The sequence below is a fragment of the Apium graveolens genome, chromosome 6 (assembly GCF_009905375.1).
Source record: "Apium graveolens cultivar Ventura chromosome 6, ASM990537v1, whole genome shotgun sequence".
Classification (NCBI taxonomy): Eukaryota; Viridiplantae; Streptophyta; class Magnoliopsida; order Apiales; family Apiaceae; genus Apium; species Apium graveolens.
The window spans coordinates 232,335,297-232,351,740 of NC_133652.1; the positions used below are offsets into that span (position 1 = coordinate 232,335,297).

The window sequence follows — 16,444 nt, forward strand, 5'->3', positions numbered from 1 at the left end:
GCAGAAACTTAAAGTTACGGTTTGTTGGTTTTAACGAAGTTACGTTTACGATCGGGGTTTCGTTTACGCCCTAACTATCAACACAACCACCAACAATCATCATATCATCATCAACACACAAACTCCTCTCAAGAGCATCATGTTCTTGAGGCAACAACAACCAACCTTAAATCTACTAAACTTAATCATCAAGATTTCATCAATAACACTTAGTAAGCTAGGTTTACTACCACATACCAAATGGATCTTAAAAATAAATCTTAAATAAAGTTGGGCAAAAGATTTTTACCTTTCTTAAAATCTTGAGATGTGTTATTGAGGATGGTGGAGGCTTGGAAGTGCTTGGTATGAGTTTTAGAACCTAAAACCACCATTGAAATCAAGAAACCAAAGAGAGGTTACTATTCACACTATTCACTAGTGAGTTTCTTGAATTTATTCCACCCATCAAACCTTGATAAAAAGAGATGAAAGAATTTTCTTACCTTAGTTTAGTTGCTAAGAGGCTTGGGAATTAATTGGGTGATTGTACAAGAGCTTGAACTTGGAGTTTGGAATTTGAATTCCACCCTTTTTACATTAGGGCCGAATGGATGCTTGTGAGGAGGTATTTATACTACCTTGGTTGCTTCTCTTGGATGCTTTGGATAGGTTGCTTATTGGAAGGTGACTTGATATCTTGCAAATTGATTTTATTCTTCCTAGTATAGCATTCTAGGTTTATTCTTTGTTTCCAAATCCATGGACATATCTTTGTAGCTTGCTAGCTTACAAGCTAACTACAAGGTTAGCTTCCTTAGCACACTATTTGCTAGCTAGCTTGGTCATCCTATGGTTAGCTCACTATTTGGTGAAGTAACCATGGTTACTTCCTTACCATGGTTACTTCCTTACCATGGTTTAGTTAGTGCATTACATTTATTTAATCGTTTACGCGTTCGCTGGGTTACTTAAATGTTCTTCGTAATACTTACTCGTAATTGGTTCGCGATGTAATTCCATTTGTAATTATTCCTTATATTTTTATTTATCTTACTTGAATATAAATCTGTAGGATTTTAATCTCGTAATTATATTGTAATTCCCATAATCCTCGATAAGTCGTAAATACGGTCGTTTTTCAAAGTTCGTTTTCTTCGAAAACTAATAGTGTTTACATACACTCATTTGGTACGTATAATCGTAATATCAATTCTGAAACTCATTTACTCATGCACTACATAATGTGGGCTCAAAAGTGTTTCCCGTCTGTCAGGGTTACTATTCATTAAACATTTTACAAGGTCCCAAAAATTCGAGTTATTACAGTGTTCTCCAGCCACACTCCGGCGAAGTCGACGGCGGGGCTGGTAAAATTGCAAACAGGCCCCTGTAGTTTAAAAAACGATACAGTTTGGTCCCTCAAGTTTCCAGAACTTGCAAATTTAGGATTTCTGTTTATAAAATATTTAAAAATCATATTTCCTATTTATTTTAGTTATAAAAATCCATTTTTAATTTCTGAAAATTCTAAAAATTATTATTTTAATTCCAAAAAAATATTTTTAATTCAAAAATAAATCTGAATTAATTAGTAAATAATTTTAGTTAATAACTAATTGATGAATTAGTCAATTAATTCCAAAATTAATTGATTAATTGATTTATTTAATTATTAATAGATTTTAATTACTTATTTAATTAGATTTAATTATTTAAGAATGATTTAAAAATTTTGAAAAATAGTTTCGAGCTTTAAAATATTACTTTAAATTGTTTTCAAGGCTCGATAATTATTAGAAAATTATTTTGAAGCTAGATGTGGCCAACCAAACTCTGTTTATTGCTTTAAAAATTGATCCAACGACCGTTTTAATTTCAAAAAATGTTTGAAAAATTATATTAAATACCCGAACGCCTGTTTATGACCCGAGACTTCTTTATAAATGTTAGAGAAAATTGCACTTTGCACCCTCTTATTTTGTTTCAAAAACAAATGTGTATCAATAGTATTGGAAACTCAATTTCCACCCCTCAACTTCAACCCGCCAATTCAGAAAGCACCCCTTCGACTGTTATTATTAAAAAAGTAAGGGGTAGAATGGGAATTTCAGTAAAATATTAACTAAACTAATTTTTTTATTTTTCAGATTATATTAAAAATTGAATTTATTATTATAGCTATAAAATAATATCTTTAAATTTTTTGAATAATATTATATAGTTGACTTTTGAATTTTAGTAATATTATTAATGCCAAAAATTATATAATTCTACCAAAATTAAATTCAAAATAATTTTTTTATATATATTTTTAATATATTTAATTTAATGTAATTATTTCATTTTAAAGTCTTTGTCGTCATTATGATTTTAAAGTGCATTTAATAAAAATATTCTGATCAATATTAATATTTAATATACAAGAAATCATTTTTATAAATATTTTAACTTATTTTTAAAATTCTAACTAAAATTTATTTACAATTTAAAATAAAGTTCCCTTTTTACCCCTTAGTATTTTAATTATAATCTGCAAAAGGGTGCATACTGAATTAGTAAGTTGAAGTTGAGGGGCGCAAGATTATATTTTCGAAAGTTCTGGCACAAAATTGTTTTTTCAACTTTGTTTAAGGGTGCAAAGTGCAATTTTTTCTAAATAGTATATCATTGATTGTTTGACGTGTTATGTGTTATATGTGACTTGTTGTTTGACTATCGATCTATATGTTTGGTATTTACTTGTTTATAGCGTAACTTTCAATCCGTTAATCGGATTTGGGTAAAACGAAGGGTAGATAGAAGTATATATCGAATAGAATCATATGGGTTGAGTAATGATAGAGTTTATGATATGTGAGCAGAAGAGACAAGGCGTAGAAAAGGGAAACAGATAGTCGAGGAGTAAGACGGTGGTAATTGGAAGTTAGTGAAGTATAGCAAGCTAGTACCACGCAAGTAATCTGAACTTTCTCGAGATATATTGTTGATGATTGATAATCCTGTTCTATATTGCAAGTGCTTTTAAGCACTGAACCTTAAACCTTAATTCCAGTTGTCGATCTTTGATCAGTAAACCTTATTCTTTCTGAACCATTGATTGTGGCATACCCGAATACGAACCACCGATATATGATACTACTCCACAAATACATACAAACTAAATACAAAACACTGAATCAAATTGCTTACATATTCAAACCATTGTACCTTATGCTTTGAAAGACCAAATCCTTGTAACCTTGAAACGTTGATTCCTTTGTTATCCAATTATTTCATTACCTAACAGCTATTCTTTGAAATTGACATATTAATCCTTTGTGAAGATGGCAACCATTTCATTATTGAATATCCAATGTTGCTTATGATTTTGTTGATTGCTTTACAATATTTATTCTGTTATTATGTTAGAATTGGATTGTTTTATAAAAATTGTGGACTAGATTAATGGTCAGACCAGATTGGTGATCAAGTTAGGCCAATGTGTGGCATGGATCCAGTAATTAGAGCAGAGTTGTGTGCCTTGCTCGGGGTTAGTGCGTGACTGATCAGCAAGCTAACCTTGTTTTTTTTAAAATAAAAATATAATATCCAATTCTAAAACAATAATCATTATTCCCTTGGTACTTTAATCCTTTTCACTTGATGATCATTATTCTCAGTCTTGTCATTGTGACTTTCTGAGCTAGTTAGCTCATTTGTGCGATATTGTTTATGTTATTTTCCAGTTAAGAAGGAACCAGTTGGTAGCGAAGATCCCCAATCCAGTGTGAGAGCTAGGGGCCCAGGTTTATCGAGTTAAGCTAGCTGGCTTCTTTTAAGATAGTTTAAGTTTGTAAAAGTTTGTAATAATGTTTAATATTTAGATCTGAGTTTGAATAGTTGGGATTTGGACATTTGTAATATAAAGTGTGTGTGTGTGGCTTGTGTACATACTTTAAACTGTTGCGATCCGTGGTAGTTGATAAGTAGTGTCACTGCATATTATTATTGTCTTTACTATTGTTATAAGCAGTTATAAATAAGGTGTGTGCGTGTGGATCCCAAACTTCTGACCCGGGTTTGGAGGGCGCCACATAGAGTTTATGACATGTCTGTGAAGGATGCTATTATGGACACTGATATTGTGGCAGGTACGCTTATAGTAAATTATTTATGTCCTAAAGTGCTAGTAGATTCGGGAGCAACTCGATCATTTATTTCTCAAGATTTTGTTGATAAGTTGAATTGTTCAGTTGAATTGTTAACTGAGATTATGACGGTAGAATTAGCAAATCAAGAGCGTATACCTGTTAATCAAGTGTGTAAGGACTGTGATTTTGAGATTTCTAGTAATAAGTTTAGTGCTGATTTGATACCATTTAAGTTAGCAGAGTTTGACGTTATTTTAGGAATGAACTGGCTATCTAAGCACGATGCTCAGATAGACTATCGTAATAAGAAGGTAATCTTAAAGATGCCAGACAAGAAAGTAGTGACGTTTAGAGGTCAAAAGCAAGCAAAGAAGTTCTTAAAGATGATTTAAGCTAAGAAGTTACTACGACAAGGATGTGAACATTTCATTGCTTATGTGATAGATGGAAATCAGGAGCCAACAAAACTGGAAGACATTCCAGTAGTAAATGAATTTCCAGACGTGATTTGCAGACGAGTTACAAGGACTTCCTCCAGATAGATAAATTGAGTTTGCGATCAACTTAGCACCTGGAACGGAACCAGTATCTAAGGCCCCGTACAGAATGGCGCCAGTTGAAATGAAGGAACTAGCAAAGAGAAAGGAGTGATTAGGCCCAGTGTATCCCCATGGGGTATACCGGTATTATTTGTTAAGAAGAAAGACGAAAGCATGAGGTTGTGCATCGACTATCGAGAACTCAATAAGCTTACTATCAAGACTAAGTATCCATTACCTCGAATCCACGATTTGTTTGATCAACTGAATTGATCCAAGAATTTCTCTAAGATTGATCTGAGATTTGGATATCACCAACTAAAGATTAAACTTGAGGACGTACCAAAGACATCTTTCAGAACAAGGTATTGTCATTATGAATTTTTAGTGATGTGTTTTGGATTGACCAATGCCCCGACATCATTTATGGACAAAATTTTCGAGGACTATTTGGACAAGTTTGTAATTGTGTTTATCGATGATATTTTGATTTACTCGAAATCAATGGAAGACCATGCAGAGCATTTGAGGATATCTTTAGAAATTTTGAAAAAGGAGAAATTGTATGCCAAGTTTTGAAAGTGTGAGTTTTAGTTACAGGAAGTTCAATTTTTAGGTCATGTAGTAAGTAATGAAGGGATCAAAGTGGACCCAACAAAGATTGAAGCTGTAATGAATTGGGAAAGGCCAAAAACACGAATAGAAGTGAGAAGTTTCTTAGGATTGGCAGGATATTATCGAAGATTTGTTCAATATTTCTCAAAGATTGCGACCCTTTGATGAAGCTTACAAGGAAAAATGAAAAGTTTAATGGAACGAGAAGTGTGAAAAAAGTTTTCAAGAATTGAAGAAGAGATTGATCATGACACCTGTTTTGTCATTTCCAGATGATCAAGGAAATTTCTGTTAAGTGGCATTTATATCCACTTCAAAAGCTTCGTAAAGTCTCAAATTGGTGTTTTGTGCTCAAGTTGTTTGTGTATTTAATGTATTTTTGTAGTGTTTTGTATTTAAGGGCATAATTAGGAAGAAGGGCTGGATCTTGCATACTTTATTCTTGGAAAAGTGTTAGGATGGAGCCTCGGTCAAATGCGCAAAAGAAACCAGCAATTGAAGGCAAGAAAATAAGAAACAAGAAGTTTTTACTAGAAGCTCAGCGTGGCTGCGCTACACTTGGGAGCGGCCGCGCCATACTCAGAGCAGTCGCGCCGTATCCCAGGGCGGTCGCGCTAGGTCATTTTCTAGAATCCTGATTTAAGTAGAATAATGATATGCTGGACTTCTGGATTGATTTGGGCTGCTATATAAAGACTCTTTAAAGACGTTTTTCATAACAGAGACTAAGGAGAAGACAAGGAGAAGACCTAATAGCACAATTTCAACGAAGGAGAACAAGAGCTTATTTTACTTCTGATTTATTGCTTAAGTTGTAATCTTGGATGCTCGTTTTCTTTATTTTTGAACCTATTACTCTTGTTAACGTACTTTGTGATTTTATTCAGTTTATAAAGACCTTGTTTATTATCATGCTTTCATTGAAACCCATGATGATGATGAGTTCGATTATGAACTAATAGTTATCGTGGGGTTCTAATGGATTTACTTATTGTAAGTCATATGTCATAGCCTATTTGTATATTCGAGGATTCAACTCAACTCAAATAAGAATGTAATAAGTAAATAGTGGATCTACCGTCAAAAGAGATCTCACAGAGTAATATCTGTCAAAGGATTCAGAGACAAGGTTCATCTACAGACTTGAGGAATTAATTCACTGGAAGAAGTTCAAGAAATTGATCATGCCTCAGTGATATAAATCAAGAGTGTGGATTTAATCAAGTGACAGAGATCTCGTCAGGGTATCATTAATTACAAGGATTTAATCTGAAGAAAATCAGAGTATCAAAGTTAAGACATGAAGAAACGTCACAGAAGTTAGTCACTCATGAACCAGACAGTACATCGAGTGTCAACGTTGAAGTGGTGGAATTGATTCATAATTTTCAGTGATTTTCAGAAGATTTACAGAAGAATGGATGCTGCTCAAGATTAGTATTAATTCTCTATTAATTAATTAAGTCATATAATTTAATTAAGAAAATAAATTATATCTGCAAAGATTAATTTATTGATTAATTGAATTAATTGATTAATTAATTCAGAATTAATATTAAGGTTTTTCAGAATTTTAATTGATTTAAAATCTGTTATTAATTCAACAAAACAACTGATTGTATTAGTATGACAATCGGTATGACAATCAATAGTCATACCGAAAGTCATGCTAATTCAGTTGATTGTCTTATCAGAATTATTATTAGATTAAAATCTGTTATTTATTCAGTAAGACAATCTGGTTTGAACTAATATGACAATCGGTATGACAATCAATAGTCATACTGAAAGTCATTGTAGTTCAATCAGATTGTCTTGCTAGTTCAATCCATTGTCCTACCGAAAGTCTTGCCAGCTGTAGGATTGTCATTCCAGTACAATTCAATTCTGTTGAATGAATTAAAAAGACAGAGAAGCAGCAGAAAGAAATTATCATCCAATCCAATACACAAGTCAAAAAAAAAGAACACAGCAGCCGCAACAAATATTTCATTTTCATCTGCTTTATTCAAGATCAATTTCTAGATTGTAAAGTTAAATCCAATCAACTAGAAATCTTTATCTTGTTCTTGTGTAACAATCTAGCGGATCAAAATCCCTAGAACTTAATCTCAAATTGCGTTTAGCATTTGAATCTTTTTATTACAAAAATAGAAAAAGTTCATGTCGAATTTATTCTAGATTTGTGATAATTAATTTGAGATTAATTCCTTGTAATCAATACAGTTATTGTAACACCTTTCAAGTTTAATAATATTTTTATTTAACTTGAATTTTTTTTCACATTTTTTATTCCGCATTTAATTCGATTATTCGGTACTGTTTGTATTCAACCCCCCCTTCTACAAACACATTGGGACCTAACAATTGGTATCAGAGCCTTCTGATTAACGAACAAATCAAGATCCTAGACTTTTGTGATTTTTCAACTCCTTGAATTTTTATTCATTCAAAAATTCATAATGACTTCACAAAAAGTTGGAACCGTTAAAATTCCACAATTTGATAAAGAGAATTATATTATGTGGAAGAAGAAGATACTCTTATTTTTACAAGTGGCAAATCCCAAATATTCAAACTTGTTAAAGAAGGGGATAAGAACTCCGATGGTTATTGAACCGGAGGTGATAGTAGATGATGTTGTGATCACCAAAGCCAGAACCTATCCTAAAGATCCTAAGGATTTTTCTCCTGCTGAAAAAGATGAAGCCTCCTTGGATGCCAGCCTTCAGTTAATTTTAATTGATTCCCTTGATCCCTTGATGAACAGACATGTGATGAACTGTAAAAATTCCAAACACATGTGGGAAACTATTGAGGAGATCAATGAAGGCACAGAGGAAGTTAGGGAGAACAAGTTGGAGATCCTAACCTCTGAGTATGAACATTTCAAATCAAATCCAGGAGAAGGAATTACTGAAGTGTTTGAGAGGTACAATGCGTTGATCAACAACCTGAACATCAATGGAAAATTTTATTCAATCAGGGAGGTCAACAAAAAGTTCCTTTTAACACTGCCAACTCATCTTGAACATAGAATCACTGCCATTAGAGAAGCTAGAGATCTGAGTGAGATTTCTTTGGACAGGCTCTATGGAGTGTTAAAAACCTATGAGTTGGAGCAGATTCAAGAGAAGGAAGTCTACGGGAAGGATAGAATGGTCAGCACATCTACTGCACTTGTAGCTGAAGGTCAACAACAACAACAATCTCAACAATTGGAGAGAATGGTACAGTGTTCCAAGGCTGAGGAAAATATGTTAGTAGCAGAATATGATCCTCCTACTACAAATCAATCAAGTGATGATTTTTATTCCTTGGAAGAGCTGGAGCAATTGGAAGACGAGTCAATGGCCCAAATTGTCAAGAGATTCTCCCATGTCAGATTCAAGAGGAATCCCAAGCTTAAGTACAAGTCCAACTACAACAAATTCCAGAAAGGTGGATCTTCATCCTCTAACACCAGCAGTGGTGGATACAAAACAGGGATGGTTGATCGGAGCACCATTAGATGCTATAACTGCAATGAGTTGGGACACTTTGCCACAGAATGTAGGAAGCCAAAGCAAGTAAGAAAGAACTCTGAAAGGGCTTATCTGGCAAAGGGAAGAAGCTGGGATGATACTGACAGTGAAGATGAAGATGAAGGAAATCTTGCTCTTATGGCTATTGATGGAAAAGCTTCATCGTCAAGAATAGAGGTAAAACTTTCTGATGCTGAAATGGTTTATCATCTAAGAGGTAACTTAGATTGTGCACGTCGTGATAATGAACTGTTAAGTTTACAGATCACAGACCTTGAGAAAGAGGTCAATGAATTAAGACTTGTGCACATTAATCAAGAAAAATTAAAAGAACAAGTATCTTTTCTAGAGAATAGAGTTGACTGTTATAGAAAACTCGAAACTATTCTCAAAGACAAGATCACCGGTCTTGAGACTAAGGTTAGAGCCTACTTCAATTCTTGTTCGAAGGCTAAAGAGTTCTACAGTAAGCAATCTGTTAATCAAACATCTGGAATAGGTTATGATTACAATGTTGCTATTGGAGAATTAGGCATAAACTCCCCTCCTCGTGTATGTGCTAAAGGGAGGGAAGTACCACATGTGCTTAAGGGTGTTGATGAACCCCTCTATAAAACCATCAATTGCTGAACCATTTGATGCGACCTCTTCTGTTATTCAAGAAGAAATGCGTGCTGAAGATCTTGCTAATGAGAAGGTTGTTTCCAAGTCGAGTGTGTCGAAAGTTCCAGTCAAAGTTGTGAAAGCAACTGAGACTAACTCAGACACACATGAGTTGGAAAACAAAAATGCCATGACTACCATGCATAAATTGCCTGCTGTTAATCACTCTCATAAAGCATGTAGTGTTTCTAATTGTATGTCTTGTGCTTTTAAAATGATGTATGCTTATTTTAATGGTAAGCATGTTTCTAATGATAAGACTACTCCTCGTCAGCATGTGAATAACAAGAAGCATGAGAGGTCTAAGACTGCCAGTCCTTCTAAGGCTAGAAAGGAGACATTTGTGCCTAAGCTTAAACAAAAATTTGTTAAGGTTGTTTACAAGGTCAAATGTTCAGTCATTGAGGATGTTGAGACCATTAAAATTAAAAATGTTGTTTTGCTTGACAAAGGACAATTCTACAAGTATGCCGGGCGCAACCAAGTTTGGGTTCCGAAGAAGGTCTAATCCATTTGTAGTGCAGGGAATTAAACAGGTGTAACCGGTAGTGTGGATTCTTGACAGTGGATCATCAAGACATATGACCGGAGATAGAGCCCTGCTATCAAATGTGGATTGAGAAAACTGGCCCCCTGGTTACCTTTGGAGATAACAGCAAAGGTTTATCCGAGGGATATGGCTGTTTGCAAGCTGGTAATGTTATCATTGAACTTGTAAATAGTTTCTATATTTTTGCTATATTTATATAAGTTTTTATTTGTATTTTCTGTAATTGTAAATATTGTATGATATATGAAATTGTATGTTGATATCTTGTTGATAGATATTTGGTATTTAATTCATTGATATTTGTTTTTATTATTATTATTTGTATTGTATTATTTTTTATTTTTATTTTATTTTAAATCTTATGCAACATAACAATTAGTATCTAAAGTACTTGACAAGTATCGGTCAATGATATGTTGTTAACATTATGTTGCAGATATTTGTAAGCTTTTGACATGAATGAGAATTACTTAGACTTTACCCTAAGTGATCAATGTTTTATCAAAAACTCATTCATATTAAAAAAAAAATCAAACTTCTTTCTACATTAGTGATTTCTTATTTCATGTAAAATCCTTTGAAATCACTATTGTACATCATTACTCTCAAAAGATTAAATGTATAATTTTCATTCATTATAAATCTTAAATACATTTTATCTCTATAGTGCCATATATTCTGTGTTACAGGTTCAGTCTCCAATGACTTTCTTTCAGTGACAGTCATGAGGTTGAAAACCCACAACGTCTATCCCAGACTGTAAAGACAAACACAAAAACAGAACCAACCAACACTCTCTTACCACTAAATGTAGTATGAATAAGTGTGAGGGAGATAGTGCCTTAGTGCACCACATAAGGAAGGTTCTGTAGTCAACCCAGTAGCTCTGTCTCCTACAAAGATGAGTAGTATTTAAACCGAGACAACTGCTAACCGCAATACATCTTCTCAAAAAGATGTAATGGTTGAAAAGGCACAAAAATAGTTACTAGATTCATTCTCTCAACAGGGTGTGTCTATTGAAATTTGCCTATCGGCCAAGGTATCCTATGTAGTGTCACCACCTCAAATATAAAAAATTCTTAATGCACAAGGAAAGATTACACACACAAAGGATGGGTTGACGGAAACAAGAGTTTCGACCATTTTAAGGTCATATTCGATTGTTCAAGGTTCGTTAATGGACCAATTGCCTTTACAGGTGCTAGGAGAGGATACTGATCCAAAAGCCATATGTCAGTGGTCAGTGTCTACCTCCCCAGGCTTAAATCCCCTGGATGCATCTGCAGATAGTGGATCTGACATAGGTGCAGATCGGCAACTTGTTGACAATGATTCAGATATTACCTGATGAGTCACAAGGAAATGTCTTCACAGACATTAGAAGGGAACTTTGATCTTTATGCTAAATTCGTTGGATCATTGTTTACCTTCCCAGAATTCAAATCTGGAACCCTAAAAGGGAAACTAGCAACTTGTAGATTATGACTCAGATTCATCTGACGAGTTTAACAAGGATGGGGATTTGTGAACTCCCATTGCACCACATGTGACCTCCTTAAGGATGGCTAAGATGATTTTCCTTGCAGGTACAGCTGGATTATGGAGCTATGAGAGAAGAGTGATATACTTGTGAGAATGAGTGTAAACACGAGTGGAGAGAAGAGCGAAACACATGTGACGTACACTAAACAGAATCACACACTCACAGTGAGGAAGAAAGAGAAACTACTTGTTATTTCTTTTCCAACCAAGTGAAATATGAGAACTTCTTCAGACGACGGCATACATTCCTTCACTAAGGGGGAGATAAAAGCTTAAGTAATAGTTTGGAGGATTCCTCAACTAAAGGGGAGAAATAGCAGGGAGTAAGAAAAAGATCCTACATATGTACACTACACCACACCATTGTTGTTTGTAACTATGGATCCTATTGTACGGGAGAGGTGGTAAAAGAAGCTGTTTTCAAAAGGGGAGTACCATTGGTTTTTATCTGCGGATCCTATTGTACGGGAGAGGTGGTAAACGAAGGTGATCTTCTTTAATCAGTTGATTCTCATAGGGGGAGAAGCAAGAGAGATATGGGCTTCTCAATAGGAAATGTGGTTGTACAAATGAAGATGGAACTACTTGAAGATATGTTCAGTCTAGAGGAACATCTACTTGGAATCTGGAAAATGTTAAATCTAGTCCAGAACTTTTCTACTATTTACTTTGTATTTCTTTTTATATCTTTTTCTTATTTGTTAGTTGAGTTATCCTCTAGGTATTTGTGTGTTATTGTCTAACAAACAAATAGGGGGAGATTGTAAGTCATATGTCATAGCCTATTTGTATATTCGAGGATTCAACTCAACTCAAATAAGAATGTAATAAGTAAATAGTGGATCTACCGTCAAAAGAGATCTCACAGAGTAATATATGTCAAAGGATTCAGAGACAAGGTTCATCTACAGACTTGAGGAATTAATTCACTGGAAGAAGTTCAAGAAATTGATCATGCCTCAGTGATATAAATCAAGAGTGTGGATTTAATCAAGTGACAGAGATCTCGTCAGGGTATCATTAATTACAAGGATTTAATCTAAAGAAAATCAGAGTATCAAAGTTAAGACATGAAGAAACGTCACGGAAGTTAGTCACTCATGAACCAGACAGTACATCGAGTGTCAACGTTGAAGTGGTGGAATTGATTCATAATTTTCAGTGATTTTCAGAAGATTTACAGAAGAATGGATGCTGCTCAAGATTAGTATTAATTCTCTATTAATTAATTAAGTCATATAATTTAATTAAGAAAATAAATTATATCTGCAAAGATTAATTTATTGATTAATTGAATTAATTGATTAATTAATTCAGAATTAATATTAAGGTTTTTCAGAATTTTAATTGATTTAAAATCTGTTATTAATTCAACAAAACAACTGATTGTATTAGTATGACAATCGGTATGACAATCAATAGTCATACCGAAAGTCATGCTAATTCAGTTGATTGTCTTATCAGAATTATTAGTAGATTAAAATCTGTTATTTATTCAGTAAGACAATCTGGTTTGAACTAATATGATAATCGGTATGACAATCAATAGTCATACCGAAAGTCATTGTAGTTCAATCAGATTGTCTTGCTAGTTCAATCCATTGTCCTACCGAAAGTCTTGCCAGCTGTAGGATTGTCATTCCAGTGCAATTCAATTCTGTTGAATGAATTAAAAAGACAGAGAAGCAGCAGAAAGAAATTATCATCCAATCCAATACACAAGTCAAAAAAAAAGAACATAGCAGCCGCAACAAATATTTCATTTTCATCTGCTTTATTCAAGATCAATTTCTAGATTGTAAAGTTAAATCCAATCAACTAGAAATCTTGATCTTGTTCTTGTGTAACAATCTAGCGGATCAAAATCCCTAGAACTTAATCTCAAATTGCGTTTAGCATTTGAATCTTTTTATTACAAAAATAGAAAAAGTTCATGTCGAATTTATTCTAGATTTGTGATAATTAATTTGAGATTAATTCCTTGTAATCGATATAGTTGTTGTAACACCTTTCAAGTTTAATAATATTTTTATTTAACTTGAATTTTGTTTCACATTTTTTATTCCGCATTTAATTCGATTATTCGGTACTATTTGTATTCAACCCCCCCTTCTACAAACACATTGGGACCTAACACTTATGGATTTCAATAGTTAATTTGATTCAATATCTTAGTGTGTGCTGATTGTATGATATCCTAGTATTGGTTGTGCTTATTCATCTTATGAGCGTCGCGAACTTATTAGATAGCGTGTTAATCTCTATTGAATCGACATTGAATTTAGAGGTTTAGAACTTGCCATGCTAGCATAGGTTCATGTATTTGTTATGCATGATTTGTAGGTAATTTTTACCAGCTTACTTGCCCTATGTAATCATAATAGATAACTTGTGCATTAAACCTTTATGTTGTCAAATTCTATAGACATATAGGATCTCAATATAATTGGTGTCTATTCAGCTTCTATCTCTTTTATGGATATCTGGTAGTAGGGTATTCATGCAACGAAAGTTGGCGTTTACTAATTTTGTGTTATCTTATTAGTTGTCATGACTATTGCATGCTAAGGTTAAGAATAATGACTTTGAATGAAGTATTTAATGAAGTTAGAATCCTATTTTTATCTCATATAAGTAATTAAACCTTAATTCTCTTAGTTAATGTTATTTAGTATTATCTCTTAATTTAATCAAAACCCAATTTGTTATTTGTCTTAGCATTGAACGATAGCCATATCATTGTTGCATAAGTGCATAAATTGAATTTAACCTAAACCAGTCTCTGTAGGAAGAACTAGAAAGAATTCTATATTACTTACGAATTTATACTTGCATGTAAATTTAGCGTGTGTTTTCGACCTAACAAGTTTTTTGGCGTCGCTGCCGGAGACTCGGTGTTAATTTTTAGTTTATGTGCTTGACATCAGCGGTCAGTTCACTGGCTCGGATATTTTACTTATTTGCTTGTTGTTTTTTCAGGTACTCTCAAGAGCGTTTATGCTAACGCATTCTCGATCTCGCAAGAGAACACTGGATAAATCAGAGGAAGAAGTTTCAGATGTAGTAGAAGAAGTTCTTGTTGAGGAGAAAGTAGAAGAAGAAGTCTTAGTTGAGAAAGTTGCAGAAGAAGCGATTGTTGCAATGGGAGAACCAGTAGAAAATCCGAAAGCTTAATGGATTACTCTCAACCGAAGATCAATGATAATCATTCTAGCATTGTGAGACCAGCCATCGCGGCTAACACTATTGAAATCAAAGCTAGCATGATTTAGATGGTGTAGAACTCAGTCCAGTTTGGGGGTTCCCCAATAGAAGATCCCAACATGCATATTAGAGATTTCATCGAGATCTGGGACACTTTCAAATTCAACAATGTTTCTGAAGATGCGTTTAAGCTGAGGCTTTTCCCATTCTCCTTGAGGGATAAAGCTAAGTGTTGGTTGCACTCTCTGCCACCAGGCTCTATTACTACTTGGGAAAATCTTTCTCAAAAGTTTCTTACTAAATTCTTCCCTATGGCAAAGACAACAACAATCAGAAACGCTCTAACTCAATTCGCGCTATAATCAGGAAAGTCTTTTTGTGAAGCTTGGGATCATTATAAGGAGATGCTTAGGAAGTGTCCTCATCATGGGATTCCTGACTAGATGATTATCAATTATTTTTATAATGGCTTGGGAGCACAGTCTAGACCCATGCTCGATGCAGCAATAGGTGGAGCCTTATGGGCTAAGAGCTATGATGAGGCTTATGAGTTGACTGAACTAATGGCTGCTAATGAATACAAGAAACCTTCTCAGAGACTACCTTAAGGCAAGGTAGCAGGAATTCTAGAGGTGGATGCAGCTACTGCTATAACTGCTCAGCTTAAGGCTTTGACGATAAAGGTGGATTCTTTGGCTAATTACGGAGTTAATCAGATCACTAGTGTTTGTGAGCTTTGTGCTGGTGTGCATGAGACGAAGCAATATGATATTTCTAGTGAATCAGCTCAGTTCGTGAGCAACTTTCAGAGGTCACATCAACCAGTTCCAGCCACCTATCATCCCAACAACCGCAATCATCCTAACTTTAGCTAGAGCAACAATCAGAATGCGGTGTAACAGCCTTATCAGCAGTATGCAGCAAAGTAATTCAACCTAGTTTTCAGCAACCGCAATATGCACCAAGAAAACAACTCCAACTTCAACAATCTAATGAAAAATCTGAATTGGAGGAGTTGAGGCTCACGTGCAAGAGCCAAACAGTTTCTATTAAGACATTGGAGAATCAAATTGGGCAGATTGCCACTGCCTTATTGAATTGACAGCATGGAACACTCCCTAGTGACACAGAAGTTCCAGGAAAGAAGGAAGCAAAAGAACAGGTAAATGCAATTACATTGAGGTCTGGGAAGGTTGTGAATCCTGAAAAATCTCAAGTTCTAGAATCTGAAGATGTGGCTGATGAAGATGTGCAGAAGGAAGCAGAAGTGGAATCAAGGAAGATAACTGTGGAACACACTCCTCCTAAGGGTAATAAAGGGGAGAAACTGGACTATCCTCCACCTCCTTTTCCTAAGAGGCTCCAGAAGCAAAAGTTGGATAAGCAATTTTCTAAGTTTCTGGAGGTGTTCAAGTAACTTCATAGCAACATACCTTTCGCTGAAGATCTTGAACAGATGCCTAGCTATGTGAAGTTTATGAAAGGTATTCTCTCTCAGAAAGTGAAGCTCGATGACTTAGAGACCATTGCTCTTATGGAGGAATATAGTGATGTGCTGCAACAGAATTGCCTCCAAAGCTTAAAGATCCTAGAAGCTTCACTATTCCTTGCACCATCGAAAACTTGACAAGTTTTTATGTGATTTGGGAGCTAGCATCAACTTGATTCCTTTTTCTGTCTTCAAGAAGTTGG

The 16,444-nt window shown here is 34.4% G+C and overlaps 1 non-coding gene across 1 annotated transcript; it reads right to left on the reverse strand.

The window, feature by feature from the left end:
• Positions 1 to 15,078: 15,078 nt before the first annotated feature.
• LOC141669676 (small nucleolar RNA R71) lies at positions 15,079 to 15,185 on the reverse strand. Its single transcript, XR_012553944.1, has one exon. It is a non-coding gene; the product is annotated as a small nucleolar RNA R71 (small nucleolar RNA).
• Positions 15,186 to 16,444: the final 1,259 nt, after the last annotated feature.